This window comes from Teleopsis dalmanni, chromosome 1, assembly GCF_002237135.1.
Source record: "Teleopsis dalmanni isolate 2A chromosome 1, ASM223713v2, whole genome shotgun sequence".
NCBI classification, from domain to species: Eukaryota; Metazoa; Arthropoda; class Insecta; order Diptera; family Diopsidae; genus Teleopsis; species Teleopsis dalmanni.
In genome coordinates, this window is record NC_051846.1 from 225,289,915 (window position 1) to 225,300,242 (window position 10,328).

Below are 10,328 nucleotides of genomic sequence, written 5' to 3' on the forward strand. Positions count from 1 at the left end.
TCTTTTAGATTCAGCTAAATTCTTCTGATTACTGATTACTACAAGGATGAGTTTTGAGTTTATTGTAGCTAATTTTCTTGGCCTTGTGAATACTACAATACTATATTTTCTAAAATCATCTATCTGAGCTTCCCTTTCACGATAGACCAACATTACTATGACTCATTAAAAACTTCAAATATCAGAATAGTGCTTTACTGATTTACGAAAGCCTTTTTTATTCTAATTTATTGGTATTAAAGAATTTTTTTATACTCACTAAAGCAGTCGTCAGGAATTTCAGAAGACTTTGTCAAAAATGTTTGAAATTTTTCTATTTATCTCAACATTCATTCGAGCCTCACTTTCAAGTTTCGTACTGCCCACTACGAGTATTAATTTTTTGTTATCATCCATAAAATTGAGAGATGTTTTCACACAATCAGTTTATATTATAGTAAAATGGATTTCACTTCACTTAATCTAACTGATATTAGTACCTTATTCAACTACGAGTATTAACACCTAATGAAACTGTACCACTCAATTCATTGACTGAGACTAACTACTAGCATAGCCAACATGTTAACGAATGGTACATACGAATGGCACATACATATAATGAATGTTGCTGGAGCCAGAACTGACAAATACAGACTGATGCTCAAATTCTGTATGACTGCATATGTAACATTTACATTTCATCTGCATTCAATTTGCCTTCAATAAATTTTGATTGAGATATTGAGGTTCACTGCCACTGCCACATAGAAAGATGTATAATGCCAGGTAAAATTTGTACCTTTCCGAACATTGCCCAACTATGAAATTAGGCAAATAACAGAAGTCAGAATCATTTAGGCAGATGATTGGGATAACAAAAACAACAACAACAATAGCAACAAAAAAGCACAACCATAATGACAACAACAATTTGTCAACATTGACAAAACTTAAATGACATTTGATGTGAGGCATTTTATATGCACGAATTCAAGTCAACACATGAGAGGACACGTCGGAAGAACAGACGTGAATTTGTCATAAGATTTGTGTGTGTTAAATCCCGGATTGGAATGATAAGGCAGTTAAGAAAAATTTTATTTATTTGATTTGTGAATTTTTGAGATAAAATTGCAATAAGTTTGGAATTCCCATTGTGGTAAGCACGTTAAAGAATATATTTTGGCAATTATATATGTGAATATTTTTATACTTAATATTCATGCAGTTGAAATTAAACTCATCAATAAGCTTAAAGGGCTTGTGAACTTTGAATCTGCACAAATACCCTTACCAACCCACACGAACTCTAATTATTTCTAATAAATTTTGACGGGTGAAGTAAGCAGCTGCTCTGGGGAATTGCCTTTATCTCGGCAAGTGTTGAAGAAAACTAAAAATTACTACTTAACCCACTCACTGCGCACCCATCAGCCGTCATATATGCTATATATGCTATATAAGTGTATAAGTATTGTCATGCCAATGTGAATAGCATTTTGGGGTTAAGAGGAAAACTTTTTCTATAGGCAAAAGTTTAGTGATGATATACATTGATATGACAGAGGATGCAAAAAACAAAAAAAAAAAATATGAAAAAATAAAACAAAAATGATTTCAGAGCAAAAGTTTTAATTCATATAAAAATTGTTAACTGTCAGTAGTTTGTTATCAATTTCTCAAAGGACTCGAAGGGAGTTTTATGTGCTCATGTTGACACTCAGCAGCTAATTTTGTTTCAAACAAAAACTATTCCCAATGCTTTTTCTTTTTATTTTTTTTTTTCTGTTGTATTACTGAATATACTGAAAAAATTAATAAAAAATACAATAAAAATGTACAAGAGTGAAAAACAAAACCTCACACACATATTTGGCTTGTTTATTGAAAAAAGTTTTCCTACTTTCATGTCGCCTGTTCCCAGTAAGAATGAATTTTTCAAAACTTTTTGGCAGCAAATTCAACAATTTCAGCACTTTGAGTTTAAGGTTCTCTCTCTCTGCCATGTAACGAGAACCATCAAAAAAAAAATTGTATATAAAAAAAAAGAAATGGAAAAGTAAAAAAAATTATTTTTTTTCCGAACTTTTTTACAAATTTCATGTTGGTAAATAAAATTTAATAATTTTCGCCACTTCTACTGCCAGCCACAATCGCAACGCATACTTCGCTGCTCGTTATTATGTGTTCACTACCAAAATCACAAAGAAAAAAAAGAAAAATCCCCGAAAAATGAGGGAAAAAACAAATGTTCAACTTTGTGCATATCATTTGGTTTTTCTGGTTTTGGCAAAATGCTTAAAACTTCTTAACTCATTTTCTATACATAATAAAAGTTGTCTGTTAAATAAAAATTACATGCCAACAAATTCGCATAAAAAACAGTTCAGCTTTCAGTTTTCAAAGTGGTTTGAAAATCTAAAAATCTATTTAAAATTTTATATTTCAAATTTTCTATGACTTGACGATTTATGTGTGTTCAGACGCGACTTTTATTTCCCTCTTAATTACTCAATCAGCACATGTTGCATGATGAATGTGACATATTCACGAATCAGCGACTAATTCGTAAAATTTCCATTTCCGCTTCTATTTTCCATTGGCAACACTCTGGTACCAACAGATAAGCTGGAGAGCAGTAAACAGCAGGCAGCGCATAGTGTGGCAGTTGCAGAGGCAGAGGTGAAGGTGGAGGAATGGGTAATGGTGCAAATACTGGTACCATTACCCATTACCCATTACCCGTTTCCCATGTAAATGCTTGTTGCTTACAAGTGAATTATTTAAGAGTTGCACAGCACAAATCGTTCTGTGCTCCATTGTGGTGTATGGAAATGCGACGAATGACCTAAATGCCATGTTTCCTGTTCATTTGTTTTGTTATTAACAGTTGAAGTTTTGCCATTTCCGGTTTTGCAAATGAAAAATTTATAGCGCTGCAATATTCCCAAGTACCTGCCGAGAGGATTATGAATTAAAAGCAATTGTCAACATAACTAATTGCAGTGATCTGCGGTAAATTAGCCGAGCAATGTGCAGTCTTTTTCATTTTTTTTTTGAAACCAATCTCAGTTGTAATAAATGTTTATAGTTATGGTGTATAATATATAATGAAGAGTTATTATGAATAATTTATTTAAAATCCAATACATAATTGAGAGGCAGCAGAGTGCAGTGATTAATTAACAACGCCTGTGTTATTAAAAATTTATGAAAATTGTTGAATGGTAAACATGTGCTTCAAAAATAAAAGGAACAAAATATATATATTTAATAAAATAGCACAAAAAAAAAAATTAATAGTAATGAATTAAATTAAAATGAATTTTAGATACTGTGTAAACACTATTTCGAAATTTTAATCATCAAAAAAACCATCAGTCAATCGGAATTCACAGCCTGCTTATCGCAAATCTAGTTAGTAATAAGTAAATTCGTATTTAATTAGTGCTTAAAATGCTATTCGAATTTATTAAAGCTTAGAGTACTCGAGACTTTATTGTATACACGAGCATTATAAGTTAAGAAGGTTTCCGGCTTTTTCCGGTTTAAGTAATAGATAGCGTCAGTGAAGTCTATGTAGTGTATTAATTTGTCACATACGTTCTTTTCTTTATTTAACATTAAACTATATAAATACATATAAAATAAATCCTCTAGAAACTAGTGTCTTTGTTTCATCCTTAAGTGATCATATCAAATTTTGTGCCTGAGATTTTGTGTGAGATATAGTTTCGATAATTTAATAGTGGTGCTTTCTATGTGAAAGACAATGAGCGCTCTAGTAGACCACAAAAGTGCGTAAAGTACCAATGACAGAAGTTATTGGATGATGACTCAACCCGAATTTAATAGCAATTGCCAAAAACATTAAATAAGTTATAGGAAACAATTAGGAAGTGTTTCCACAAGTGGGATGATCAATAAACTAAGTAAGTGAGTTTCATACGGTTTGAATGAATATCAAATGGAAAATTGCAAAGTCACTTGTGAAATGAAAGCGTGAAAAATCATTTTTGTGTTTGAATGTCAACGCCGGTCTTTCAACAACAAGTCCAAATTACTTCGACAAGGAGCTCATACTTTATACCTGGTGGAAACAGAATGGTATTGAGTGTTAGAAAGTCGATATTGAGTGTCACAAGGCTATTACCAATAAGTAATTAATTTAAAACATGCATTGTTCGAAAGACGAACGGAATAAGTGAAAAGATAATGCGTCATTTTAGATAGCAATTAGATAGTGAAAGATACTTTGAAATCGCTTTGATAGGACATACTTTCGCAGTCACACGCTTGTAGAGTAGCAGTTCAGAAATTTCGATGAAGTTGGAAAATGGTTCGTTGAAGGAATTACCTCAAAAGACAAGCAGCTTTCTTTAGCATGATATTCATAAATTACCTGAAAGTTGGACCGAAGCCGATGGGTAATATTTTGAGTAAAAAAAATAGATTTCCTTTGAAAAAGAAAAACACTTGGTATGCATACACCTGGTAAATAGCGATCCCGCTAAATAATATATCTTAAATATGAGGACAAAGTCGTTTTCACTTAAATACAAGGTACAAAGGATTCTGCCTAATCCGATATAACAAATATGAGATTAAAGACGTCTTCTTTCAATTACGCGGTAGTAGAAAAGTAATCTTGAATTTTAAATTAACGTCTTGATTCCAATTCACGGTAGAGAGAATGTTGACTGTCTAATCCCTGAATTAGACGCTATCTAATCTTATATGTCAAATATGTCAATGCAGATGTAAAGACAAGAAAAATCATATGACAAAACCTGTCAAATCGGAGTAGTTCAAGATGTAAAAAAGGTGAACATATTTTGATTACTCATTGAAAGGCATATGAACTATTAAGATATTATTTAGCAATCATATTAAACCGTTTATGTTTAGTACATGAATAAAATTGTCTTCTTTCAAATAAACTGTAGATATGAAAACAACCATGAATATATTGTATGTTGATACTGCCTAACTCGATATATCAAATATCGAGTATACATTTGATAAAAAAGAGGAATATATTTATTTGCATTTAATATATGCAATTTAAATATATTAAATAAATGTACAAATGTCGTAAATGTCGTTCTTGATTCGAATAAATTGTAGAAAGTATATCAACAATGGAGATATTATACATTGATCATGCCTATTTCGATATATCTAATATGTAAATAAAGACATTGCGAGGTGAAAGCAAAATGTATTATATGGCGATACTTCTAAATTGTGTATGTTGAATAAAAATAAACACAACTCTAAAACAGATACATAATTCTTGCAGATTTAATAAAACTGATAGTAAACCGAAAGTTAAAATAATTTACTATTTAAATTACTCAAAGTTCCATAGTACATTAGGACGAATAACGTCCTCAGGGACAACAAGATTGATCCCATCAACAAATACATAAAGGATAGAGCCCTGAAATTATTTGCGAAAACTGACAGACTTACCAACACCGCGTTATCAAATCTCAGAATGGTTACAGGCTCCTCGGGGAGGTATACAGATCTGAGGTCAATTATTGCTTAGTCTGATGAAGTGATAAATAATAATCTAGTCAAGACGAAAGAGGGGTTTTGAAAATACCTCGTGTTAAGAAAGAGTAAAAGTGCTTAAGTGCATTGGCTCAAACAGCTTCAACATAATAATAATATTAACTGAATATGAGTCTTAATATAAGACTCATATTAAGCTATAATAAAAATATGAATCTTAAATTCATATTGAGTTCAATATTATTTGTGCAAACGCTTTTAGATAACATTTATGCATAATGTAGATACAAATAATGTTATGTACTGAAATGAATAAATATTTGTAAATTATTGACGTCACTTGCACATGTGTGTAAACATAACATAATTATAAATGTTAAATGTACGAAATATTAATAAATGATGTGCGTATATAATGGCAAATATTATATATAATTTGACAACACATAATTTGCTTTGGTTCCGAATAAAAATTCCACTTCATTGATTTGTAAAGTACTGAAAATAACGGAAATAAATATTACATGTGCCGAAAATAGCTCCAAAATTTGTAAGGTTACGGATCCATTTCGATTTCTATTTGGGTTTCATCTCATTTGCTGCTATTTCTGTGTGATTCTTATTTTTATTTATTGTTAAATGTTCAATTGTTGAGAAAATCGCATTTCTTTTGACAAATCAATGAAATCAAATTAAAAACACTTAGTTTCTATTTTATGTATTTATTGAGACATTCGCTTGATACTTTTTGGTAGCGCCGTTATTTATTTGATTTTTTTATTATTACGAGTATTATTTTGTAGATTTGTGAGATTTTAAGGAATTCTTGAAATTCCTGTTTGTTGCCACGTTTCATGCGTTTCCTTTTTGTAGTTTAATGAAGCGTAGTTAATTTAACGAGATTTCACTTTGAAATTTTCGCATTAGCGAGCAAGTAAACTATTTGCGCAAACAAGACAAGACAGCGACAAAGGCGCTGAAACAAGGAAATGCTTCAAAGTGACACAAGGACACAAATGTTGGAAGAAATGCTACTTCTGCACCTTCTTCTGAACAACTTCCGAGCTATTTTGTCATCAGTTGGACTTATATCTTCATATTTTTTCACGCAATTTGGGTGAGCTGACTGGTGGCCACCACAGCCGTAAGCCATGTATATCGGTTTTTTTTGTCTGACAGCAACATTTTGCTTAATTCTGTGTTAGCTTGTAGGAACTTAAAGACTTTGACCAATTTATCTTCATCAACTTATGCTTGTGTCATTTTAACAGAAAAAATGAAATGAGATTGAAACGAAATGTAGGTAAGCTTGACATTAACGCACACATCTACCCATAAGTCCCTTTCTTCGGCGCATTTCTGCAGACAAAGTCAAAGGCGACAGAGCATAAAAAATGATTTACTCGAAATGCTTTGATTTCGCAGAGTATCAGACTTTTGGGTAGGATTTTTTTCGGTTAATTTTGGCATATTTTTTTTGATTCCCTTTCATTATCCCTAGCACAACAGGGTATATAAATTATATTACAAAGCATTTTTCAAAGCAACTTACTCCGGATTAATATGAAGTCCTTCATTGAAAAATGACTTTGCAGCATTTAAATTACAAAGAAATTAAATACAACAAAACCAAGGTAACTCATCTATTGATTTTCATTACATTCGCCATAAACTTTACTAGGCGGACATGTGTTTGTGTATGGACCCACACAGCTTTCACAACTTTCTCTTCCTTCCACTTTTCAGCAACATTTCCGTTTGTGGTTTCTCATTTGTATGCCATTTGCTGTTGTTGCAGGCATTGTAAATTGTAATTTAAAAATAAAAATGTTGTTTCCATAAACAAATTCATTTTGTTTTCACAGTTTACCTTTGAAGATACTTTCTGTGTAGCTAAAAATGCCAAAGAAAGCAATTTATATTGGCAAACGGAAGCGGAAATGTGGCTGTAGCTGTAATACAACAGTAGATAACTCTGGCAACCACAGACAAAATTATATTCCATACTTATGGTTGAACTTATTTTGCATATAATTTGTCGCTTTTTACTTCAAATTTATTGATTTAACATAATTTAGTGTTCTTCTACTTCATTTTGTATAAATTTTAAGATATGACTATTCTTAAGTTCCATTATTAATATTATTCTATTCTTGTACTTCGAAGAAACTTATGTATATTGTTATATATTGATTGATTTTTTTATTATTGCAAAATCTATTTATTTGTTACTAACGAATTCTAAGAAAAATATGTTCTTCCTTCATTACTCTTTTATAAGAAAAACAAATTTTTGTAGTGAAAGCTGCTTAAACGCCCACTGTTTAACCATCAGGTATTGACAATCAAGAAACAGTATTAACTTTTATTTTTAAACACATAAAATTAAAATTTTGTGATAATGGTTTTTTTTTATATAGGTCCCTTCAATGTTTAATATTTTTTATTATGTTCTATAGTTCAACTTTTCTTGAGAGTCATCAGCAGGATTACGATTATCAGTAAATATTACTAAAACTACATATGAGTCATGCTTTGTCCGCAACTATTTATAACTTTTCTTGGTTCTGTACTCGAAAGGATATAGTTGAAAAAACACGGATATCGTATAATATTTCAACTTAACCTGAACTATACCCAGAAATGAAAATTTATATTAACATTAGCTTCCGTTATTCACGATGTTTAAATAGCTTTGTACTCTATATATCTTGCGTTTTCTAAATTAATCAGAAACTTAAAATTATATTCATATATACTTGAATAATTTTATTTATACCTATAATAATATACATGAAAATTATTGTTACTGACTATTTTCGTTCGATCTTATATGTTCACATCATATTTTAAAAACTTATTAATTCTTTTACGTTCGCTATATAAACAAAATACTTGTCCTTCAAACATCTCATATTATACTTCGATGTGACATACTTAAATTAGTCCATCAACTCTCTCTACAACCGAAGCTATTGTGACTCTGAATACAAAGTCAACAACTACTCCTATTCCAGCATTTACGAAACAATTCTCTACGATTTCAACTCTCTCTCTCACACTGGCTCTATGGAGCACACTGTCGTAAACTGTGGCTATTGATGTATATATATGGAGTTTTGAAATTTTCTTTCCAATAAATAGTTCAGTTACTATTCTCTGTTTCTTATGTTTGAAAATTCTTTCTCTTTTATCATCCTAAGTAGTTCTATTAAGTTCAAATTAATTTAATTAATTTGGAATGGTTAATTTCATAATGGATGAAAATACCCATCTTCTTGCGTTGGCGTAGGTGTTTTTAAGATATTTTTATTAAAGTAATAGTGCAAGGAATAAAACATATTCCATATTCTACACTCAAAACAATATGCTCTACTATATACCTGACCAATTTTGTTAGACAAGTGTTGACTCTTATAGTAAACTCTTATAGTTATAGCTCTTATAGCATGTGGTATGGTTGAACCAACATGTTGCGTCGAGTAAGAATATTTTAATCTGAGATTTAGTTAAAACTTTCAGAGGAACAAACGAGCGTAGTACTCAGACCTCTGAAACAAATACATAAACTTCTGGACAAGCACATGATAAGAAGAGCAAAGGTAAGGTGGCGGAACTTAACCACCTGTAGAACAGCTAGAATTATGTGTAGACACATATACGAAGAAAAGTACACCAAGAATGTTATATCGTTTAACCGAAGGAACTGTAGAACATTAATTGGTGTGTTGACAGGTCACTATTTGGTTGCATCACATGCCCGAAAACTAAACCTAATTCACAATGATGCTTGCAGGAAATGCAATGAGCCGGATGCAAAGGAAACTCTACAGCATCTGATGTGTGATTGCCCGGCTCTCTCGGGAACTCGACAAAAATACTTGGGAGCTTTCAGTTTTGCAGGACTGGAGTACATACCTGAGGTTTCTGTTGGAATCTTAATAAATTTTGCTAATGAAACGCGCATCCTAAGTGATGCATACAATCGCTAAAACAAGACTCTGATCTGGTATCACAATGGACCTTAGTGGTCTACGCGTGGCCTTTTTGGCCTGCCAGCATAATCTAATCTAATCTAGTTAAAATCTATCAATTTTTCTGAGGTTATTTGCAATGGAAATTTAATATTTCACTAAAATTTAATTCACATAAAAAATATTATTGGTTAGTAAAAAAAAAAGCCTAATCGAACAAAAAAGAATAACCTTTATTTAATTAGGAAATCTGATAGAAATAAACTCGTATTTGCAAAATATTGTCAATACATGTTCAATAAATCAAACGCAAACAGGATCCTCGCTATTTGTGTTTCGAACAAAACAAAAATAAGCGATAAAAATATTTAAACAAATTTGTCAATTCAGCACTTACGAGTACTTTTTTGTCAGTTCGCTAACAAATAAAGATAGCAAAAATTATTGAAAAAACAACAATAAATAAAATTCGAGTCGAAAAGTGTTGAAATTTTCACGCAATTCCATAAAAACAAGCGCTTTAATATGGCAGGAAGAGGAGAGTTCCTAATAAAAATAGAAGTGTATGAGGAAATCAAGCTAAGAAAGTATTTAGAAAAAAAATTTGTTTTTGCTGCCAAATTCTCAAAAGGCAGCCAGGAAACAGGAAAGCCAACATTTTTCTAATGGTTGCTATTTGCCAGTTGCCAGTTGCTGGTTGTTGGTTGCTCGTTGCTGGTTGCTGGTTGCTGGCTGTTGGCTGTTGGTTGCCAATCGCACCATTCATTTTTATTTCTTGATATTTCTTTAGATGAAGTGAACTGAACTAATAAATATAAAAATTACTTATAAGCTCGCTCGCACGCACACATT